Genomic DNA, 18,349 nt, shown 5'->3' with positions numbered 1-18,349 from the left:
ATTAAAGTTACAGGTAGGTAGCCGTGTTGGTCTGAGTCGAAGCAAAATAAAAAAATTCCTTCAGTAGCACCTTAAAGACCAACTAAGTTTATATTTTGGTATGAGCTTTCGTGTGCATGCACGAAAAGAAGTGTGCATGCACACGAAAGCTCATACCAAAATATAAACTTAGTTGGTCTTTAAGGTGCTACTGAAGGAATTTTTTTATTTTACTCTAATTAAAGTCATTTTTTTTTAAAAAAAATTATTTCTTCACTTCAGCTCTTGATTATGATATTTAATCCCATTTGAAACCGTTATAGCCTGAAAGGACCTCTCAATTTGAGAACATGTTAAAGAAATAGGGATTTCCATCTAGTGACAACACTTCAGCATTTTTTTTAAAAAACAATCCATATTGCAACATGGCACGCGATACATCAAATTACCATTGTAAAGTGCAAATTCTTTGCAACACTGGAAGCCATCACTGAACAAAAATACTACTAGAAGAGTTTTCAAAAGGAACATTTTTGGCTAGGAAAGAAACTTTTGACATTATTTATTAGGTTCAAAAATGCTTAACAAAAGCCCAACAATGGTCCTGTGGAAACCACTACATCTGAGGCACTTTCTCTTGTTAGAGGCCGGCATTGATTTGAGGATGGCCAGCATGAGTGGAACAATTCCCTCACACCAGTCAATGCAAGTGGGCATTCAGACACAAACAAGCACAAGCCTGTGAACAAGCCATATGGAAACATTGGGGGGATGGGGGGGCAAGGGGAGGGGGGACGAAGTAAACATTTATTAACCTCTTTGTGCCGAGATCGGCGGAAGGACAGGCCAGGAGTGAAGGAGACGGTCATGCCAAATTTCCACGAAAGACAGGGGTTTGCCCCGAGCATTTTTTCATAGAATATGGTGGAGCATGGAGAATGTTTGCAGTGCCATGGTAACTGAAGCTCTCCGGATTGTGGTTTGGAAGACCGCTGGAGAAGCACCTTCCTTCCCAGAGAAAGTCTTTAGAGAAGGGTTGGTAGGAAGTTTGCTTCAGGCTTGGCTCTTGAAGAAACTCTTGCAGGCATGGGAGACGAGCTCAAGGCAGAAAAAGAGTCATTCCTCGTGACCAGTGCTTTTGTTCTAAAAAAATGTTTAGTGGTACTCTCATTTTCCTACTCATATTGAAATACTGCCCCTCAATGAGGCCAAACTTAGATTCACAAAATGTTTAGGGGTATGCGTACCCCTGCGTACCCCCAGAAAAAAAGCACTGCTCGTGACTGAGGAAAGCACTAGAGAAGCTTCAAAAAAAAACCTAGAGATAATGTACTCTGCACATGTACTTCTATATCTGAAAGAACATACACATACTAAAAACGAGGGAACATGTGGGATTTTTACGCACATAAGTCTGTTTAAAAATGCAGTTAAGGAAATGATGTGGTTAGGGAGTTGTGTATGACAAAATTAAGAAATGCTTGGGAAAAGTGTTAGGGGGTCGTCAGCTGGCAATTGTTAGTGGACCTTCAGCCTTAAATGTTTAGGTAGAGGCTGCATCCTTCTGGCTCACAGAAAACCCCTTAAAGTGGGAGCTCATATTCCTTGGACAAAAATTCTGATCTGAGTCTGAAGCAGAACTAGAATTTAGGAACATAGTAAGCTGCCATATGCAGTCAGATCATTGGTCCATCTAGCTGAATACTGCCTACACTGACTGGCAATGGCTATCTAGTGTTCTAGTTTTGTATGTATTAAAAACCCATATAAAAGCAGCTCACCTTATATGGTATTTTAGCCTACACACTTTATGCTTGGTAGTACAACCTTTTGTGATTATCTGCGCTCTGGCCCTTGCCAAAAGGGGATATATTAGCCCCCTAGTCAGTGATGAACACAGAAGCACACTTTTATCTGCATTGATAGTGACCAATGGAGCACAGTGGGATGAGCCTGTTTACCTGGCATACCAAAACAGAGGTCACTGCCAGTAACTGAGAGGGGTAAGGCTGTGGGGAGGTCAGTACAGTTTCAGCACAGCATTAGGAGTGTCAGCTTGACTCTGCCACTATGCCAGCACCATGCCAATCTCCTTGCCACCTTGACTCCCCATCTCGGTTACTGGCAGCAACTTCCACATTGGGAAACTGGGAAAGTAATGCCACGCCACCCCACCAGCAGGTGCTGATTTGTGTGCCAATATGTGTACCTGTAGGATGGACAGTAAGTTGTGTGTCTATGTTGTACCAAAGTTCATGGGGCTTCCTTCTATGTGACTGGACTTGTGAATGAGGCATAAGAACACAATACATCAATATTAGTTAAATACCTGATCAATCAATGGTTTTGTATTTTAGCTGTTTCCATTCTATCTGCAAGCTGCCTTGCACCCCAATCTGGGGAAAAGGCTTGTAGTTGTTGTTGTTTAGTCGTTTAATATTCTTACAACAATCTGTTTACCTCTCAAAGGTGATTGGCTACTTACAGTTGAGGATGGCCTACAGAAATTTTTTGAATGGCTTCAGCCTCTAAAAATAATGAAGTTGTACTGCTTTGTATCCTGGCTGAATCGAGACATTCTACATTTCTGTCTGTGTTTAGTCTATAGCAGTTTCAGTGTCTCCTGCTTTCTCCTTAATGTGTACACAGGTGGTCTCCAGGTTGATAGGTAGGTGAGGATATGCCAGTGCTCCCATTCCAACCATCTCTTCCCCACTGGAGACAGAACTTGGTGGTGGCATTTTTGGAACATCATATGCGCAAGTAGATTGGTTCTCACTGGCTGCACCTGTCCTCTTCTAAAATTGGCTGAAGAACACAAATAAACAGGAGCAAAATTAGAAGAACACCAGATGCTTTGCTAAGTCCTACCTGTTGCATCTGGACTTTTAAGTCTCCAATATATAGTTCCAAACTTGAATGCACATACAAAATCAGACCTAAAGAAAGAAATAGAGTTGCTAGAGCAATTAAAGCAAAGGCTGCCCATAGTATTTTTCACTGAGATATTCCAAGTTTACAGCATCTAACAAAATAAGTACATGTATGATAATTTTGTAGATACTTAATAGAATATAAAGCTTAATAAAATAATAATCTGCCTCATTTTATTAATCTATTAATTCAAAAAGTCCTTTGCTGCACTCTAGATCCAAGTAAAACATATCCTACAAGAAAGCAGAAAAGAAGAAAAAGCTTTGAAAGCCTTGTTGATCCGGAAGACTACATAATTTTAATGAAAATTTGCACAATATGATTGAGGCCTACCTACAACTCTCAGCCGCTGTTTTATAATTTTCTGTATTATGATTTGGTGGTTATTAATGTGCCTTAATGCACAGGGACCCAGGAGGCGCTGTGGGCTAAACCACTGAGCCTAGGGCTTGCTGATCAGAAGGTCGGTGGTTCGAATCCCTGTGACGGGGTGAGCTCCCGTTGCTTGGTCCCAGCTCCTGCCAACCTAGCAGTTCGAAAGCACGTCAAAATGCAAGTAGATAAACAGGAAGGTAAACAGTGTTTCCATGTGCTGCTCTGGTTTGCCAGAAGCGGCTTTGTCATGCTGGCCACATGAACTGGAAGCTATACGCCGGCTCCCTCTGCCAATAATGCGAGATGAGTGCGCAACCCCAGAGTCGGTCACGACTGGACCTAATGGTCAGGGGTCCCTTTACCTTTAATGCACAGTACTGTGTTTTGACTATGTCCTAAAAGGCAATGCAAAATACCATAAATAAATAAATATAAATAAATAAATATTGTGGACTTTCCTAAAGATGTGTACCAAATGTATTCTGTCTTAATCTCAAATTTTGGCTAGGATTCAGACTTAGTCATGCTTACAGTACATCCAGTGAAATAAATAGGACTGTGAGAGGGATGCCATACGTCCAGAATTTATCGGACATATCCAGAATACTGCAGTCGGAAGCAGTGTCCAAGCAGAAATTGCTAAAATATCCTGGAAAATCTGGACTTTGGCCAAAAAACAACAATTTTTCTGTCCGGATTTTCCCTGTTTGAAATATGACAACTCCAGACTATGATCAACTTCAGTAGGTCTACTCTAAGCATGGCGAGCAGAGCAATCCTATGGGGAACTTGAAGCAGCAGGATGGAGTAGAATGGCAGAGCTACTGGCATATCCAAAGTCCTGCCATTCATGCTGCGCAGGGTGAAAAGTGGTGGTAAGATTTCCCCTCTCCCCCTCTTTTGTGTTGCACAGGCAGCACAGAAATCCTAAATGGGACTGCGGAGAAGTGCAGTACATCCAAATCCCTGATACGCATGACAACCAGGAAAGAAAGTGGGCAGATTTTTCTTTTTTGTTGTTGTTGTGCCAGGTCAAAGCTGGACTCCTCCCAGGGAAATGCAGCAGCTTTGTATCTGGTGGGACTATGCTGACTCTGATCCACTTCCACTTGTGTACTGATCCATTTCAGCACCCTGTGTTCTCTACTGCCAACCAAAACTGTGCCCCAGAAGCTTCCCAAGAGCCTGTTACCATCAGGGATGTCTGCAGAGGAGTCGCCTCCACTGGCAGAGCCCAGCAGAGGGACACCTCCGCCTTATGCTAACCCTCTCCAGCAGCACTGTTCAGGGAATAAAGACTGTGGTGTATATCTGGCTCCAGTTCATTAACAAAACAAATATACTAGTTCCTGGAATAAATAAGAACATTTTCCCTATGAATTTTCTCAAATCCACTTAATGGTGATCCTATGCACATTTATGTGGAAGCAACTAGGCTGCACAGAGGACAAGGGGCTTTGAAAATGCTGTCATAGTTGAACTGTTATATTCAGAGAGTTTTTAAACAATATTAATTAATGCCACCACATATATGATTCACATTATCACCACCAGAAGCTGTGGAGCATACCTTAGAAGCACTATAATACTTGTTAGATAGGATTGGCTTAAGCTGGAAATATTAGCTTATTTGCACTTAATGCTAACACAGATCTATAGTAGGGAACTAACAGTAAAATGCAATATCATTCTTAATAATTATGTCACTTATCTGATTACTTTGCACAGATGGAGCTGCAATCTCAACTGCTCGTTAGAAGTAGTAGTTTGCCTAAACAGTAAAGCCTTTCAAAATACATCTGAGAGTGCTATTCTTGAAGTCAAATAATACACTGTGTAAAAAGAGAGCAGGAGCATCTATGCTTGATTAATTAGGTTGTAAGTATTGTTCAAGTACTAAACAATATTTCTAAAGATTTCAATAGTTCAAAGATTGCCCTATGGCAGTCTGGCCAATACATCTTCCAGCACAAACTGTTCGCAAGCATTTTTCTTCCCAATATGTTGCCTTTGGTTGGTGCGACATTGTTTGAGTACACTTCTATTTGGGTCAAAGTGGTTTTCTTCATGTCACAGCAGTGGTGCTGCATACAGCACTTCGACCATACATCTTCCATGTCATTTCAGTCAAAGGCACTTGATGCTTCCCGGTGACCAATCTGGAATGGTCCAGCATTCTAACAGAGGGTCATATTGGCAAATCAAGCTTTTTTAAAAAAAAATAGAAGGAAAGAAAAAAGACAGGCATTGTTCGAAACTAACAAAAGGACCATTCTGAATATTAACATGTGGCCTTGGGTAAAAGGTCACCTTTATGGCACATTCATCATATCTCAGGCCCAGGGTGAGGAAAAGCATCTTACAAATTCTGTCAAAAACAACCATTGTCAAAATAAGTGTTGAAAGCTGACAGCTGACGAGAGCATAATACACTACTCTGAGTAATGATTTTCTTTCCTCTCTTTTAAAAATCCTCCCTGACACCCTTTGAAACTGCAACGAATTGTTCCGAGGGTGAACTTTAAGACAAAGGAGCTATTCCTTGCTTTTTGCTGGTGGGGAGTTCTTTTAATTACGCTGTCCAATTATCAAATTAATTTAATAATATGCCATAATTAGGCCAAGCAGTTTTGCCCTATCCAGAGGGAAGGACTCCAGCAAATCTAACCTCAGCAATGCAGTCAACTATGTGCAAACACACAGAGAGAATGTCATGCCAGTTTGAGTACCGGTAGTAAATGAAAAGCACAAAACAAGGGTATTCAACTAAGTTTTATTCAGAGTACACCCAGTTAATGGACCTAACTTAGCCATTTCATTCATTTCAGTGGGTCTACTCTGAGTAGAATCTAGCTACATTATCACCCACAGAGTAGGAGCATGAGTAGCCATTCCTTGGTGTGAACAAGACAGTTGCCTCTGTTAAAGGTGCAGAAAGGACAAAATACATACAAAATACACCCAGCTTTTAAAGAAAGCAATAATGTAGTTAAATCACCCTCACTTGCAACACATTTGTATAAAACTTAAATATCCCCACTCAGCGACAAAGACAGGAAGCATATTGGGTGACCTTGGTCTGGACATTAAATCTCAAACTAACAGACCACACAATGTTGTCGTGAGGGCAAAATGGGGTAAGGAGCCATGTCCTCAGTTCATCGGATAAAGGGTGGGATAAAAATTAATAAATACAGAAATATAACAAGGACACTGATTGTTATTGCAAATCAATGTTGTTGTTTGTATTCATGGACATAGGAGATGGGATGTACAGTAAAGATATGGCTGAAACTGGCTATACAAAGCCATTTCAATAGTCACATTTAATTACAAGGGAAACAATTAATGCTATTGGAATGGAAAAGTCAGTGTAAAGTTTACAAAAATGTACTCTTATCTGGCCTTTGGAACATGCCCCAGGCCACACCTCTCACTGGTTCTGCTTTGCACCATTCAAGGGTCATTCAAAGAAGGTTCAGCAGAGATGATGAGAGAGGAGGTATCAGGGAGTCTAACAGCCCCTAGCAGAGATACGCCAGTGGGCTTCACGAAAGGGGTTTGCGAATTTTGATAGCATTAGCAACAGATCTATTGGTCAGAATCAGGTCATTGGCAGTTTCCTATAACAGGGAGATGGCATGGGCAATTTTTTAAAAAGTAGTTTGGGAACTAGAAGTCATGGCAGTATGATCTCCCCACACCCCGGAATGTAGTGGGGTGGGAGCGCAGAGAGATCAAGTTGCAGGTGCAAGATGGTTCCCCATCACACTTCTTGAAAGACATTTTTCTCTCAGTGTTGCTCCAAGATCAGAAGTAACTCCCATGTTGAGGGAGCAGGCAATGGTTGAAATCTCAGAAGAATAAATGCAGGTGGAGGAACAGTTGAGCACCTACTGCTGTCAGGCTTCAGCCCCACCCATACCTGGAACATGGGATCTCCTTGGAGGTCCAGAGGGAGCTGTCAGAAGAACCAGACATTGCCACCCCAGGACCAGGTGTTTTACCACTAGTCAGCTAGGTTCTGGATCCCTTCTTCATTACTTCCAGAGTCACAGGAATCAAGGATGGCCCAAAACCTTTTGGCACCTGAGGTGAACCACAAAATGGTGGCCCTCCCACCAAGGAACAAGGGTGATATTGACCATACTAGGTTTGGGACAGAGGGAGTGTGAGTAAACACCTGCTCAGATCAAGGCCTGGCTGCCAGCCAGGAACAGGCAGAGCCTCCAGCTCCTATACAGTTTCACTTTCTTCACTCTCAATCACAGCCTTCCCGAATTGGGGCAATGGACTATGGACATCTGCTCATGGTGCATTTGAAATTGCACCACACACACCATTCTCCCAGACCTTCCCTTATAGAAAATTTATGCAACCAGAATTCTGACCAGGGATGCACACGCAACCATGTGTTCACCTCAGAAAGTGTTTGTGTGTGCTCCACATGAGCTTACAGACTTTCTCAGGGCAGGAGAAGGAAAGACAGAAACAGCAGGGTGGTGGATTCTTGCACCACCCATTCTTGCATGGGGAAGGGACTGGGAACACCATATTCCCTGGTGAGAAATGAATGTGAATAGTGTAAATAGCCACTTCCACTTTCTTCCAAGAGCACAAGAAGAACCCAGGAATCCCACCACCTGAACGCAACAGCACTCTCCCCACCTGTGAGGAGTATTAAGCTGGTATTAAGAGGAATACTGCCTCTGACAGCGGAGGTAGAACATAGCCGTCATGGTGACTAGTAGCCACTGATAGCTTCATGAATTTGTCCAATCCTCTTTTAAAGCAGTCCACATTGGGGGCAGTCACTACTTTTGATGTGAATTCCATTGTCTAGCTTTTGTTTGTCTTGAATCTTCCAGTGTTCAGTTTCATTGGATTTCCCAAAGTTCTAGTATTCTTAGCGAGGGAGAAAAACTTTTCTATAGTTTCTTTCTCCAGACCATGCATAATTCTGTATACCTCTATCATGTTCCTTCTTACTCATCTTTTCTCCAAACTAAACAGCCCCATGGAAAGTCTACAGGCCCTGGAATGGGCAGGTGAAGGGAATGGTGGTGGTGGAGGAAGGTGCTTGAAGACACAAACCTACTTGCAAGAAGTCAAAGAGGGGCATCTGTTGTTGCTTTTTTTCAATTTCTCATGACTTCTCTGATTCTGACACATGTTTCATATCACCATCTCTACTTGTCCTTCTTTCTTCTTTTTTCTTCTTTGGCGATCACTCACAGCCAAGTAAGATTGTCTTCCATAAACACGGATTTAACAATGAGTCCGTAGGTGACTGTGGTGGTCCATTCTGGATCCACATGTCCTTCCACAGTGGGGACATTGGATTCTGGGTGGGAGTTGTTCACGTTGTGGAACATACTACACTTAACATGGAAAAAAGGGTGCTTGTTTTCCTTTGATGAATATCTATATTTTTGCTCAGGGTGGTCTGGAAAGGGTGGGACTAAAAATCTTTTAACCCGTATTACCACTGTCAACCATGCTTAATTAAAATTTCATTCACTTTCCATGTAAAGCCTGAATTAATTTGATTCACTTTTACAGAAACAAGAAGTCCAGAAAAAGATCTTCCTTGCAGCTTTCTCCTTCTTCTACGCTTGTCAGTCTTGAGAACAATGTTAAATCCAGATAGCATGCAAGTTGCAGGTGCAGATGATGTTCTGGTCCTGTTGATTGTTACCCTTACTTCTTAAACTCTATTGTGGATGGTGGGAGGGGAAAACAGGAAGGAGGGGTACACTTCTCCCCACCAGCTTGAACATTCTGAATCTAAAACAGCTCTTATCTTAACTTGCCTATGTGCGATTTACAAACGGGAAGAGAACAAATAGCAAGTAATTTAAATTTAAATTTAAAACCTCCTCTGTTTTCTTATCCCTTATCAAACTGCCAGCATTTTCCCCTCTAACAATGAGCTGAGTGTCACTGGTATAGCACAACCCCACCCCCACCCCACACATCCAACACACACACACCAACCACAAACCAAGTAATCTCTTTCATCTAAAACCCCTGATCCCTTTAATAAACAAAATACGAAAAAGGCAGTCAAAATTACGCCCTGCTTTATGAAAGAAGCAGGGAAATCCTGGGAGTACAATCCCCTGCTTGTTATTTTCCACAGGCCATGTGACCCAAAGTCATTCTGAAGGATAAAAAGGCAAGGGCAGCCACCAGATCCCTGCCATGATTTTTCCACAATTCCCAGCCTTAGTCCATCTGTTATTCAGAAACCAAATGAATGGCATGTGTCAAGAGAGTCATCGCTGTGCAAACTGCTCAAAGAACAGCCAGCCAACTTCCTTTTGCTTCCATGGCTTCAGCAATTGTTGCTGAGCCGGCCACCATATGGTGAATAATTAGTTTTTCGACCCCACTCTAGAAAAACGCTCATTCCATTGCCAGGCCTATGTGCATTAATGAACAGCAGATGACGAATGCCTGTACATTAACAAAAGTTTGGCTTAAAAAAAAAATCAGCAGCAGCTCATAGCCCAATCAAGTGACTGAGAGTACCAAAATAATTGTATTTTAGGGGTTGGGGGCAATACTAAAGCCACCCCTATTATATTTATCTTTTTTAGAAAAAACAAAAAAACAGCTCTGTTGATGAGCCTGCATCATTCTCTAACCTAGAAATGTTGAAACCAATATCCACCAAAGGACTGACAACATAAAGTTCAGAAACCAATTATTTCTGGGTTTGAGATTTGTTTAGCTGCACTGTGTAGATACAGTGTGTAAGCATAAGGAGAGTCCTGCTGGTTCAGACCAAAGCTCCATGAATCCAGAGTCTTCATTCACACTTCCTCTGGGAAGTCTGCTAGCGAAGCATGTACAGCCCTTCCTCATTGTTGCTCGCCAACAACTGGCAATCAGTGGCACTGCTCAGCCAAAATCTTCATCTCTCCTCATCACAGCAGCACTACATCATCATATAATGTTGTTCCGTGAAACTGAGGATCCTGGATAACAGCATGGCTGGTTGGCTGGCAGAGTGAATGGGAACACATTCTGCACTGCAATATTGTGCTGAGGGTCCCACTTGTCAATACTATTATCCTTCATCATTATTGTATGTTATATAGTCTAGCAAGTTCCAGAGGTTCTCCTGGCTCTCCAGAGCAGAACTGAGGGCACAACCCAATGAGTTTATATTTCAGACTGAAACCACTGTTGTGGAATCATCTTACTAAATACAAATGACAGCATCCAAAAATTAATGTATATGTCTTCAGAGGACACAGATTCTGTTGTCTTTGAAGAAAAACAGTGAAACTTGCTGTGTTCTGTGACCAGTGGGGACTTTACATCATCAATGTCTCAGACTCCACTTTATGAGCTTGTTACTGGTGGTTTGCACACCACATTTCCCAGCATAGAGGCAATTCTTGAACATTTTTAAACATTGCTCATATCAAATAATTTTATTAACCACGAAATTTGGGATCCCCTCCAAACTGGTGCCAAGGTTTTGTATTGGTTTTGTACCACAAACCCCGTATTTTGTACCACCCTAATAAAGCTACGATGCAACTGGTGAAAGTTCATTCAACAGCCTTAAAAGAATAAAAAAATTACTTGCATTCTACCATATATGGTCAAGGGAATTTAGCGAGTTCAGCAACCTTAGTGATTAAAGGTTCTGCATTGCGAGATGTACATAAATTATGACAAGTTAATCAACAATTCTGCATGAAGGAAATGCCAAAAACACAGGCCATTTTCAGACATACTCATGTTCTATATAGGTGAATGGTTAGGGGGGGGGGAAGGGTTGTGCCCAATGGACCATAAATCCACCACTGGTTAGAGGACAGAGTTCTCTCTATACAGTATATATATATATCTCACATAGTCTCTAGCCTGTGGCCCTAAACCAGTCAGCAGCTTCAGGTGCAGTGAAGGATGCTATCCTGCCACTAGTGCTGAAATAAGATTCAACTGCCATTCCATTCAGCTTCTGTATGTGAAGCAGAGAGGAACTGCCATCTTACCTTCCACCAGCAAATAGAATTGGCTAGCGCTGGATGAGGCTGCACTGTATTATTCAGCCCATCACTCTACAAATTACGTTTCAACATTTGCTTCTGGAGAATATAAAAAATGGGGAGTTTTGAAATGAAATTAATTTTAGAAAACGTGTGTCAGGAAAAACATTTTCTAAATACCCACTGGGTGCTATCTAGTCAATACACAATGCCATTCAAATGTAAAAAAAAATATTCATCAAGTAAATGTAGTAAACAAAAAAGATCTCTACAAAGCATGATATTAAGACATTCCTAAGGCCTTTCTTGAATAGCTATTGATATCTTTTTTAAAAATGCAAAAAGGTTTTTCATTTTCCATTTCAAAAAGAATATATTTCAAAGTCATTATGTAGTTGAGTGATTTTTAAAAGGCCTCATAAAGACAGGCATACAATAATTCATGACCTGCATGTTAATAGCATTTGTGAAGGCATAACGATACATTGAGAGCAACAGGAATATCTTACATTATTTTATTTGTAGTTTATTATAGCTTGGCTGAGTGCTTGCTGTAGGTACCCAAACTATGATTTTGTTTATAAAATAAGTCTTTAAAACACACACACACAAACACACACATATATCAAAGGGCCAAGTTCTGCCTTGGTTAAAGTCAATGCAAGTTTAGACCTGCCTCCAATACAAATCAAGATCTCATGTTTCCCTGTAAAATGCTGGACCCATTTGATTAATGGAAAAGGGTCTTTGATGGAGAAAAGGGCTGAAGTGAAACTGTTGCCAGAGAAGGCAACCCTGGCATTCTGCCAGGGATTTTAGGGCTAATGCTAATTTGCATGTAAGGGAGGAAATTGCAACTGCCACCCTCTTCTATATGAAGGTATTGTTGGCTCTAATCTAGACAGGACATCACATGTGAGATTTCAATAAACGATATGTCACATTTCCTTATTAAAACTGAAGTCAAGTTACAGGGAGGCAACTCATGCTGGCTATCACCAGAGAGTTTTAAAAAAGCTTTATAGACAATCACATCAAATCCTCTGCAATGCCAAGATTCTCATATCAAGCCATTATCAGCTGGGGGGAGGGGAATCATTTACCTCCTCCATTTGTTTTCATTCTTAAAAGTGTCATTTATTTTGTTACTTATTCGTTTGCATTTCATTCATATTCATAAATGATTCCTAGCTAGTACATTCATTTTATTGATTGCCATCTGATTCTGTGAATCTGTTCCTTCTTTGTAACCCTTCACTGATGTGTTCTAGCAGGGCTCTAACTAGACCAAATGGGGGAGAAAGGTTTCTCATTCAGAATCAGAAGTCATTAATTTGAAGTCCCATCTGTTTCTATAACTAAAACAAAACAAGCAAAGTTTGTTTGTCTTGTTTTATTTAATTTTTGTTTTCAAAATGAACACACAATCCCTAAAGGAGAAATCGGAGAAACTTCAGTGGCAAGTTGATCTTTCCCAAGCTGTCTATTATATACACCTGCAATTCATTCTTTCATGGGTGTTAATAATTTGTCCCAATCAAATTTATGTAGAGCCAGGAGAAAAATGGCAGAAAGGAAGCAGGGGGCTGTAGATAATGATGATCCATTAAGTCAGGCCAGGGTTTCCCCAACTTGGGTCTCCAGCTGTTGTTGAACTAAAATTCCCATCATCCCTGACCACTGGTCCTGCTAGCTAGGGATGATGGGCGTTGTAGTCCAATTACAGCTGGCAACCCAATTTGGGAAACCCTGAGTCAGGCTATACTGCAGACTGCATATAGGACTGCATGACCGACTCCATCAGCTCCGCTGAAAGACCAGCTTCAAGAGACACCTTTATGCTATGTCTATAGCAGATGGAAAGAGACAAGGTCTATTTCACTTCTCCTCTCCCTGAACTGTTTCCTGTCAAGCTGCTCTTGTATAAGAACTCTGCAAAGGGCAGACACTCCCTTCATTAGTGATCTTATGTAAGCTGTTCTGGAAACCTTTTGGCCTGAAGAGTGAGGCAAAAATGTTTTAAATAAATAAATACAGCTTCCGTATTATAAATTTTAGCCAAATGTGTACTGCCCTTTAATGGCACCTCAAAATGTCTTGCCCTGGTATAGCCTGCCACATCCTGTAAAATTCGTTGGCGATCACTAATAGCCAAGTAGGATTGTCTTCCATGAACACGGTTTTAACAGTGAGTCTGTAAGTGACTGTGGAAGCCAATTCTGGATCCACACGTCCTTCCACAGTGGGGACAAAGGTTTTCGGGCAGGAGTTGATCACGTTAAGGGCTTGCCAAGCGTGCCTTCCTCTTAGCACATTTCTCCCTATCGTCCAGAATTCGAGCACCTTCAAAGTCCATGACACCTTTGGTAAAGGCTGATCTCCAACTAGAGCACTCGCAGGCCAGTGTTTCCCAGTTGTCAGTGTTTATACTACATTTTAGATTTTCCTTGAGAGAGTCTTTAAACCTCTTTTGTTGACCACCAGCATTACACTTTCAATTTTTAAGTTCGGATTAGAGTAGTTGCTTTGGAAGACGATAACTTGGCATCCACACAACATGACCAGTCCAACAAAGTTGATGTTGAAGAATCACTGCTTCAACACTGGTGACCTTTGCTTCTTTCAGTACACTGACATTAGTTTGCCTATCTTCCCAAGTGATGTGTCAAATTTTTTGGAGATACTGTTGATGGAATCTTTCGAGGAGTTGGAAATGGCGTTTATAAGGGGTCCATGTTTCACAGGCATACAGTAAGGATCCTGTAAAATACTAGGAGGCCAACATGCACATTGCTGTCATTTATAATATGGATTGTGTTACTATACTGCTATAAGGAAAATGACAAGAGAAGAAGGATGGACATAAGGAAATGCTATAAAGAAAGAAAAACATTGCAAAGATTACAAAAGGTTCTAGATTGTATTTTATTTTAAACGAAGCACATGTCCACCTTGGGTAGCCAGAGTCCTGCTATTGTCTATATGGACACCATCTCCTTGACCTCAAAATAAATTAGATGGTCTGCACATGGTTGGGTCAAAGAGAAAGATCAGAGATGTTCCTGATCTACTGACCACCCCATTGCCTGGCAGCATCCCTGATCAGGCTGGCCAAGGTGATCTCTGAAGCATTGTTAGAAGACCCTAAAATTATAATCCTGGGTGACTTCAATATCGACGCAGAGGCTGCTGACAGGCCAGCTCAAGACTTCATGGCCTTCATGACAACCATAGGCCTCTCTCAGATGGTCATTGGCCCAACATACCAGGCAGGGCACAGTCTTGATGTGCTCTTTGCCTCGGGTGATATGATGGATGCACTGAAGATAGGGGGATGGGTTGCACTCCCCCTTAAGGAGCAGAGTTTTAGTTTGGGGGTGCTTCTGGATCCAGCTCTGTTACTACAACAATTCATGGAGTGGGAAGGTCTTGCCACAATAGTTCCTACATTGGTTACTTCGGTACTAGATTACTGCAATGCACTCTTTGTCATAGCTGCCAAGTCTCCCGTTTTTCACGGGAAACCCCCGTATTTTAAACCGTTTCCCGCTGGCAGCCCAGATTGGGAAAAATCCCGTAAATCCCCCGGATTTCTTACCTGCCATGGAGGCTCCATTTTGGGTGCTGGCGCCACCCGATTTCCGGTGCGCATACATGGGTAGCGCGGCACCGGAAGTCACGTCTATGCATAGAAGTGACTTCCGGTGCCGCTCCACCCATGCCTGGGCACCAAAAATCGGGCAGAGTGGCACCGGAAGTTGCTTCTACGCATGTCCAGACATGCGTAGAAGTGACTTCTGGTGCTGCGCTACCCATGTATGGGCACCGGACATCAGGCGGCGGCGGCACCGGAAGTTGCTTCTACGCATGTCCAGACATGCCACGCCGCTGCTGATCCCGCATTTTTCAGCGGGAGACTTGGCAGCTATGCTCTATGTAGGGATTCCCTCGCGCTTGATCAGGAAGCTGCAGTTAGTACATAATGCTGCAGCACAATTGCTGACAGGAAGTGGGGCCTTGTCAGCATATGACACCTGTGCTCAGAGATCTGCACTGCTTGCCAATTTGTTCAAAGTTTTACTATTAGTATATAAAGCCGTTACCAACTTGGGACCAGTTTACCTACAACATCACCTTACTCCTCGTGTGCTTCAATCAGTGGAATTGGCAGAACTAGAGGTGTCACATACCACCTGTTCTGCATTTGTAAGAACGCAGTCATTTAGTGTGGCTGTGGCAGGACCTACATTTTGGAACTCCCTGCCTATTGAGATCAAGCAGGCACCTTCACTGTACTCTTTATGGTGCCTATTAAAAATATTCTTGTTTAGACAAATCTACCCAGATGCTTAGAAAGTTGATGTTTTAGTATTTAGACTTGTGTATGTTTTAAAGTATGGTTGTGATTTTTTCTTGATTTAACTTGTTTATCTTTTGTAAACCACTTGGAGGTTTCTTTTAACAATCAAGTGGTATATACATTTTATGAAACAAATAAATAATAAATCAGTAATGATTAATAGAATCCAAGTATATACGTAGCTGTAGAATTCTGCACAGTTTTTGAAGGAATCATTGCAAATACTTGAAACAACGTGAAACCACTTACCACATTCTAAATAAAAGTCTAACTGACTCAAAAATGCCGTAAAATGCAGGAAGCATAACTTCTGGAGATTTCTCTAAGTCTCTATGCCTATGATACTCATATAAATGCCCTCTCTTTTGTTCAAGTACAGCTCCAAAGCATAACAATAAAAGGAAAATACAAAGCAGGGGAGGCACCAGGGAGTGAATGCAACAGTGTTTTATTAATCCATGTGATTAATCCAGCATGCTGAGGAAGATTCTTTACAGAATCGAAACGTTAATGTTTTTGATCCACATGGATTAAGGAAATACTGTTGCATTCACTCCTCGGTGCCTCCTCTGCTTTGTGGCTTTTTTTTTTAATTCTTTAGAAACTTGCAGGGACAAAAGAGGGGGCATTTATAGGAATACAGCAGCGTGGGGACTTTGATAACCGCCCTACTTTCCTCCCCACATGGATACGATGCGTCCAGAATTTTATTTCAGAGGTTCAAGCCTGCCGTTTGAATTTTGCATCATTCCTCAAGAACTAAACTATAAGAAAACAAAAGGATTAAGAGAAATGGCTGCACCTTCTCTGAGCATGCAGTCTTCACAAATCAGACGCTGTGCAGTAATCAAGCAATAATTGTGTACAATAATTAGTTGCTGCTTTTAAAATTCAGAGAATTAGTACATTCTAATAATTAAAGAGAGAAAAACAGGGTTGTTCTAACAGGACAGTATCCACACATGTATGCTAGCAGGTCCACTTCACTTAATCCAAAACTGGACCTCTTTTAATTCATTTTGAATTCAATATATGACCTAAATGTATTGCATCACTCATACCCTCCAATACAACGTGGCCCAAAACCAGGATGCAATATTCCAGGGCAACACTCCCATGCAAGTTATGTGACCCGTGTGAGATTAAGGCCCCCCAAAAAACGCTTTTGGGTGGCATGGCATGGAAAACCACATGTTTTGCAGCACCACGCAAGTTCACTGCCCCAAAATGGTGTGAGATTGGAGAAGCCATTTTGGCCACTGTCCTCTCGTGAGAAAAAAACAGGATGTTCCTTTTTCCTAGGGCAGTTCACAGGCATCATCACTGTGACTAAACCTTGATCTCCAAATTAAACTAAAGAGCACTTCTTACTGTCCCTGAATACCAAGTGGGCTTTTTAACTGAATGCTCATAAACCTAACTTGCTCTTTCCGATCCAGTTCACCTTCCCCAAGCAACAACAACAAAAAGTTTTAGCTTCGAGAAAGGTGAGGTGGGAACAGGCAGTGGAGAAAGGTGAGGTGGGGGAGGCCCCAAGATGAAAAGGCCTGGTGGGATATTAATCTATCGTAATCACTCTGTTGGTACTCATTGGCCATTCAAGAGCAGAATATAACTTGTAGAATGAATTTATAAATAATCCATAGCTGCCAAGTTTTCCCTTTTCTCGTGAGGAAGCCTATTCAGCATAAGGGAATTTCCCTTTTAAAAAGGGAGAACTTGGCAGCTATGAAATAATCAGGTCTTCCTTGCCTGGCCAACTCTGTGTAGCAAAAAGCCCCCATAATGATGTTGAAAAAAATATTGATTCTCACTTAACCCTGCATTGCAGCTGTACTGTAAAGTATAGCATCCTATTCAGATAAAAATGCTATAGCATAAACTAGTTTTCAAAGCATGAACTGAGCATCAGAAGGGGACAATAGCATCTAAACTTACTGCTGAATAAGGATGCAAGAGAAGTAGACTAATTAATGCTCAAGTAACCATGGAAGTAAGGACAAGAAAAAGATACATATGAATGTACCCACGAGATGCGTCTTTGGCAGAAAAATGTCAGGAGTCAGGCAGAGCATTGTTTTCACTAGTCTATCACACAACAAAGCCCTTAAAGATGAATACCACTTTAAGAGCACAATTAAGTGATCCCTATTGAGAAAAAAAATGGGATGCTGGTAGCACTGTGGTGTAAACCACTGAGCCTTGGGCTTGCCGGTCGGAAGGTCAGCAGTTTGAATCCCCGCGACGGGGTGAGCTCCCGTTTTTCGGTCCCAGCTCCTGCCAACCTAGCAGATCAAAAGCACAAAGTGCAAGTAGATAAATAGGTACCGCTCCGCCGGGAAGGTAAACGGCGTTTCTGTGCGCTGCTCTGATTTCGCCAGAAGCGGCTTAGTCATGCTGGCCACATGACCCGGAAAAACTGTCTGCAGACAAACATCCGCTCCCTCGGCCAGTAAAGCGAGATGAGCACCGCAACCCCAGAGTCGTTCGTGACTGGACTTAACTGTCAGGTGTCCTTTACCTTTTTTTTATTGAGAAAAATGCAAAGTACCCACTTAGCTATAACACTGGAATGGTCGGTCTTCTTGATTTCGGCAGGAATAGAGAACATATTACAGTACTACGTTTTATTCACAAAGTGCCTTTTAAACAGCAACATCAAAATACAGCTACTGCCCACAAGGCACATACA

The 18,349-nt window shown here is 41.8% G+C and overlaps 1 long non-coding RNA gene across 1 annotated transcript in view; it reads right to left on the bottom strand.

The window, feature by feature from the left end:
• Positions 1–234: 234 nt before the first annotated feature.
• LOC132592769 (uncharacterized) overlaps positions 235–18,349 on the bottom strand; it is a 64,243-nt gene continuing 46,128 nt past the window's right edge. The window contains exon 3 of the long non-coding RNA XR_009558283.1: positions 235–2,787. This is a non-coding gene — a long non-coding RNA (uncharacterized LOC132592769). The remainder of the gene's footprint in view (positions 2,788–18,349) is intronic.

This window comes from Zootoca vivipara, chromosome 10 (genome assembly GCF_963506605.1).
Source record: "Zootoca vivipara chromosome 10, rZooViv1.1, whole genome shotgun sequence".
NCBI classification, from domain to species: Eukaryota; Metazoa; Chordata; class Lepidosauria; order Squamata; family Lacertidae; genus Zootoca; species Zootoca vivipara.
The sequence above is the reverse complement of the archived record's forward strand: the minus strand, read 5'-3'. Positions and strand labels throughout refer to the sequence as shown.